Here is a 6,553-nt window from a genome sequence, read left to right as displayed (position 1 = left end):
AAGACTTTAACAGGACTACACCTTCGTCGTCGTCCCCCCCCCCCCCTTTGTTTGCCTGGCATCGACCTGCCTGTCAAAATGTGGTCTCCTATCGCCTCTACCCGCCCACCCCCTCTCTTTCTTCCCTCTTTTACCATTCCCCTGCAAATATTCTGCTCCCGATCATTACCCCTACAGTGGTAGTGCAGTGAACCCAAGTGCTTCTAGTAGGTCCCTTATCGTGACTTGTGTTTCCTTTCGGATGTGTGCGTTGTGTTTTTCGGATTTTTTTTTCATAATACAATATACATTTTTAATGGTCTCCAATTGATCTCCATTTAGATATTGGGCTAAGTTGTTTGTAACGTGTCTCTAACACCCCTTCTTTTGACTGGCACATTCGAGCCGTGCCAGAGCAGTGACCTCGTCGTTATAGGATAATTCCACTGGCTATTTGCCAAGCAGCACCAAAACCACACCATGAATTGCTAGCCTCACAAAACATCTGAATCGGGCTCAGGGCCTTGCAGCGTTTGGGGTGAGTTTAATCATTTTCTTCACTGCCATAGACATCAGTCAGTACACTGTGAGGAAGGCATCTGTGAGGAAGGAATCTTCAATACCTTGTCATCTACATCGATTGGTAGGGTTGGCTATGTACGATGTGAAATAAGTTCAACATGTATATACATATCAAGTCATTCATTGCATGTTATGTCAGTAGCATGACTCAGCCTCCACTGTGGAAAAAAATCTGGCGTCTCATGAACTGCACCCGGCTGGTTCAGCTTAGCCCGGCATTGTTCGGTTGTGCAGTGTAAACAAGTAAACCCGTAAAAACAAAGTTTTTCACTATAAATCCTTTATATTCGTGGCGGCTAGAGTCCTCTCGTCCTCTGGCTTGAGATGGCTGCCACATATGGGTCAGATGATTGTCTGCCACCATTAAGCAATTGGTAATTAAATATTTAATTTGTTTTCCCTAAACAGTGTTAAAAAACGAGCGAAAGATTTGCACGGTCCTAAGCAAGCAAGCGAACTTAATATAAAGGATTTAAAAATATATTCGCCTGTGGAGGACGCGGGGATCGATCACGCGACTTTTGGCATGGGAAGCAAGGGCGCTACCAACTGCGCTACTCCACCAAGACCTGTGGAGGGGTTACGCTCTGGGCTCTTACACTGTGACGTTCAGCCAAAGCCATGAATGAGTTCTATTTGAATATATGTAAAATATTTGTTTTTGCCTAAAAAGTGTAAAATTTTGGGAATTTTTTTTCACGAACATTAATTGTCTCGCACAACGAGTCTGTGTGGAAAATGTCAGCTCGATTGGATCACGGGAAGTGGGTTAAAAAACGACCGAAATATTTGCACGGTCGTAAGCAAGCAAGCAAGCACGCAAGCAAGCAAGCACGCAAGCAAGCAAGCACGCAAGCAAGCAAGCAAGCACGCAAGCAAGCAAGCAAGCGAACTTAATATAAAGGATTTAAAAAGGGATTGACTGTCATTGTGAGAGGGACAGTCCTTAAGCAGGGGGAGCGAGTGCCAGGAAGAATTGATGATGGTGCCATTTTCAATCGTGTATTCGTCAGAGTAAAACCATGGGCAGCCAGTAAAATAATATTTTGGGTTTTTTCATAGGTAACAATGTTTTATCCTGATGTAATGTGAAGTTACACCTGGATGATAATGATAGGCTCTGCCGGCCTCAGCCCGCAACCAATGGGGAGTCGAGCCAAGGGCGTGGCCCTGGAGCCGTACAGTATCTTCGGGAAAGTTCCAGGGGTGTGGCTGAGGATTGGCTGCGTGCTATCACGTGGGCCAGGGATTAAATGGGGCGGAGAAAAACAGCACGTGGTAAGTGTGCAAGGAACGAAGGGGGAAGCCACGCTGGTGCCGTGGTCCGGAGCCAGCCACGTGGCGGGCCGCGGCAGTCTCTCTCCCCCTCACGCTGTCAGCCAGCAGCGTGAAGGAGCAAGGGTACCGAGTGAACGAATGTGGTGGAAAGCTGTGAAGGTAAACGAATAAACTACTCTCAAGTCGCAACGTCGTCTAAACGGGGTTTATTACACTATTAAGCTACGTGGAATTAATAGGCACGCAAAATGAAGTGAACGTCTCTAAAATGTGGTGTGTCAATTATGAAACAACTAATGTACTAGAATGTCACTGCCTCAAATTTTTTAAATAGCATATAACTGATGAAAAGTGCTATATATGTATAACTGGTGCAATCTGCGAGAACTAGAATTCATAAAGCATACAAAACTAGAAGATATGCCTGCATTGTGAACTCTTTTATTCATGTCACGAGCATTTACCCAAACATATATAGCAGACTTCACACCATCCAGCATTAACAACAACACCAAACAGCGACACCAAGCAAGTCTAAAAACATGAATATTAAAATGAAAACAGACTGAGCCCAACATTCACACGTAAACACTGTGACATGTAAGCACTGCGTGTGCTTTCAGTGATGTCTGCAGGAACACTTTTGGACAGTTTTGTTGCTCATTACAAGTTGTACTCGAATGTTTTCACTGCAACAGAAATGTACCTTCCCCCTTATAATAAAAAATATAATACTGTATATGTTTATAAACATGAAAGATATATTGGGAAGAAAGATACTTGTGTTATCAGGTTCCTGTTGAGAATTTCAAACAATGTACCAGCACTGGAAACCAAGTTTTAGGCTGCAGTTATTTTCAAAAGAGAGACCATATGCTGTGCAAAAGGAACCTCCTGCTGGATGTGTGTTCCATTATGCATTCAGCCAATAACATTGAATACCCAAGCAGCCCAGGATTAACATACAATGCATAGTGGTATATGAGCGTAACATCAAAACAGTACGAGTTCCATCATTTTAACAAAATACCACTGGAAAACATTACTTGGGAAGGTCTGTATCAAACAATAATAATACTGTAATAATAAAATGTAGGTATGTATGTATGCTGAGCCAGCAAATGCCTCATCTGTCTGAAAGAGTGTGGAGGTGTTTTCATTTTCCTCGTAAAAAAATGCACTCGGGGACTTCTGTTCCTCTGCCGTGTCACTATTTATTTGCACCCATAATGCCTCTCCATCCGTGTATTCTCCCACTGATTTCATAGTTTCATATAATATACCTGGAATCAACAGTGTTGCAATAATGAGATTATTTTTTGCTACATAAATATCGAATTACAACCAATATCTCAGGTCTACGGGTACTAATTTCAGGATTGGTGGCACAGACTTATTTTTCCTGGAATTTGTAAGGCCAGAAGTTTGGTGACCATCGCATAAGTCATTTTAGGAAGGCATTAAAATTCATGCAATATAATTTTACCTATTCTGATACCTTGGCTGCAATTCATGTCGAAATGTTAATGACATGGAATGTAGTCAATGAATGGCTTTAAAACTTGAGACGCATGCGGCCTGAATCATGTAGTTATTTTGGCTGTTATTCCACGACTTATCGGTGGAATAAGACACGTTTTTTTTCATAAAATCACGAACATTTCACACTTTGCAATTCATGTACTGCCACTTCCATACAAATCCAGAACCATTCGGCTACTCTACAAGGTGGGCAGGTTTCGATTTAAAGCGTTCGTGACTGCAGGGATTCATCTTCTTGGTTCTTTCGGTAAAGTCACGTAGAAGGGAAATAATAAAATAATAAAAATATGTTTGATATATATTTTATAATTGTTTTATTTTCATTATTTTATTATATCCCTTCTACGTGACTTTACCGAAAGAACCAAGAAGAAGGTGGGCAGGGTTTAGGGCGAGCCAACAATTGCAGACATTTCTGAAAATATTACGAATTGGTTTAATCATGAATCGGAGCCTAGACTTGTATGGGGAGTGCTGAGCGGGACATGGGTCGGAAAATGCTGCACTAAATCACGTTGTTTGTTTGGTATCTCCATTCCACAATATATTGTCGCAAATTTTTACAGAAAAATTATAGGATTTTTTGTCTTTTTGAACGTCTTTTGCACCATATGTATCCAACAGTGTTAATCGGAGGTGCGGGATGACATAAGATGATGATGATTAGGATACAGTTACTGCTGTGAATTATAATGATAGTGGCTCTAATGACGATGATAAATTACGCTACCGCAGGTTATGTCAATGACCATGAATATAATGACAATGATCTTGCTGTTTCCGTTGTGGCTAGAGTTGATGTTGCTTCTGCTGCTGGTAAAACAGATGCTGCAGAAGAGGTAGTATCACCAAGAAAGCGTCCACGATTCTCAGCTAAACTAGCCCAGCTACTGATTGGCTGTGAGAAATTGTGGTGGAATAAGGCTCCACCCATCATTTCAAACCGCAAATTGTGCTAATTAGATGGGACCAATTTTTCACAATGACGGCTTTACACTGGAATTCCACAAACGTGTGGAAACGAACTCTACATAAATCAAGTCCATAGTGTCAGAATCACAGTCTCCGCAAAACTCCATGCATAAATATTTTGCACTTCTCAGTGGATTGTATTTATAATTTAATTCCCAGCCTCCAATTATGTCCATGAGCACTTGGTAGCACCGAGTACACACAATGCATCACTCATTTATATTCCACTATGCAAAGTAATAACAGGGTATGTGACTTATCGTGAGTGGACCAGAGTGATTAATATGAAAATGACATTGACACACAGAGGGCCGTGCTCCCATTAACGGTGTTGCGATCTTTAACTCCGCCGGTGAATGAACACACACTTAATGTTCCCCCTTTATGTATAAGTGGTGTCAATTTGCATCTTCTGTCCTTCACATTACATTTTGCGTTTCAATCATTTTTATGATCACAGTTGTCTCTTCGGTGCAGACCTTTGGTGGAAGCAGAGAAAAGCCAATATTAAGCCAGATCACAAATGTGATTTGGCTTAATATGTAAAGTCAAACATCGCAATGACAAAGTATTATCCAAGGACATGCGAGTCGGCTAACAGGAGGATTCATAAAAGTAAATGGCAATACATGGTATGGGCTGCAAGGTCAGTCATATTTAAACAACTGTGTGAGAAAAGGAAGACATTTATCTTACGAAAACGTTATATAATTGGTGACAAGCTAAAAACATTAGCAACATTTATTCAGCTTATAAATGATATACCATATAGTGGAACCACGAACAGATGGAATAACAACACGGTCAGTTTTCGAACAGACGACATTGTAAATATAGTATTTCATATATTAAATCTGTCAATAATTACATATAGTATTTACGTCATTCTAAACATCTCTATTCACAGGACAACGATATTTATAAGACAGGACCGTGAATAAAATAATAAGTTGTGTTGTATATCAAAGTTATCACCACTTAGTGTATCTCTTGCATTGTTTCTCTTGATTTTTTCGCCGTTTCATTTGCACAGTTTGACCTGCTTCTTTGGTCTAATTGTGATATCAACATATCATTGGCACATCATTTACACAAAGTATCATTCGATGCATTCATCGTGAGCACGGGAATACATGTTTTTATCAATTAATTGATGCCTGCTCCACGCCAATTCACTCATTTATCTACGCTCACTGAATAAAGAGGACCATTTCAGTTTTGACCCACAGAGCACTCATATATTTCTACGAAATTCAAAAGTTACTCTTCTATTTTACGCTATCCAACATTTCCTTTAAAAAAAATTCCGACCTCCTTATTGTTGATGTGGAAGTGGCAAATTGCATACATATACCATAGACATAAACAAGAATTTAATATAGGAATGCACGGAAATTTATGGGAATCTGCAGGAAATTACTGTGTTGTGATTTGTGTTTGCGTTCGTGAAAATAATAAATGTGTTCCTCATATCGTTTGACCACATTCCATGTTAACGGTTGTGCTGTAGCATCAAATTTATCGACATTCGTCCAAGTTTGTCGCATCACAGGGAGTGCTTATGTATGCAGGGTTTGGGGTAATTGGTGACGGATGCATGCTAGCAAAAATCCAATTCTACAGCAGATTCCTGACCTTGCAAAACCGCGTTCCATATCAGTTCATCACGAGGCACGGAAACATGAAAAGGACACCACAAGGTCACCATATGGATAAGATTTGAAATCAAATTATTAAATACGTTATATCGATAGAGTGTGCGTGAAGCGTTTCGAAACCAAACGGATACCGTTATTGTGAGTGATTATCATTTATTAAGTCCTATTTTATTTAGCATGCATTTCTTAACATGGGATAATTGTGTACACGATGCCCAGACAAGATTTATTTCGAAATGAAATGTTTTACAATAAGCAACACAAATTAATTCAAACCAAGTGGAGTAGAAAATTAAAAAATGCAGTCCATTGATGGAGAAAATGTACACAAACGCGCACATACACACAAACTATTCCAACGAACACGCAAGCATCACATTCTCAGGTTTACCTTTGTATTTGTGCCATGACGTAATGGGGAAGCGTACATGCAAATAAATCTATGGCCATATGGCACGAATAATAACAGACTCTTACACTTTTATCAGGATGACATTTTTTTTCAAAAGGTTGTTGGGTTCAGGACATGGCATTAAACTACA

At 40.1% G+C, this 6,553-nt stretch overlaps 1 long non-coding RNA gene across 1 annotated transcript in view; it reads left to right on the top strand.

Moving 5' to 3' along the window:
• The first annotated feature begins 1,858 nt into the window (after window positions 1-1,858).
• The window catches only part of LOC144720657 (uncharacterized), a 60,800-nt gene continuing 56,105 nt past the window's right edge, over window positions 1,859-6,553 (top strand). Inside the window, exon 1 of the long non-coding RNA XR_013585787.1 lies at window positions 1,859-1,998. This is a non-coding gene — a long non-coding RNA (uncharacterized LOC144720657). The remainder of the gene's footprint in view (window positions 1,999-6,553) is intronic.

This window comes from Lampetra planeri, chromosome 9 (genome assembly GCF_965212315.1).
Source record: "Lampetra planeri chromosome 9, kcLamPlan1.2.h2, whole genome shotgun sequence".
In the NCBI taxonomy this organism is placed as follows: domain Eukaryota; kingdom Metazoa; phylum Chordata; class Hyperoartia; order Petromyzontiformes; family Petromyzontidae; genus Lampetra; species Lampetra planeri.
Note: the sequence above shows the minus strand (reverse complement) of the source record. Positions and strands in the feature narration are given on the sequence as shown.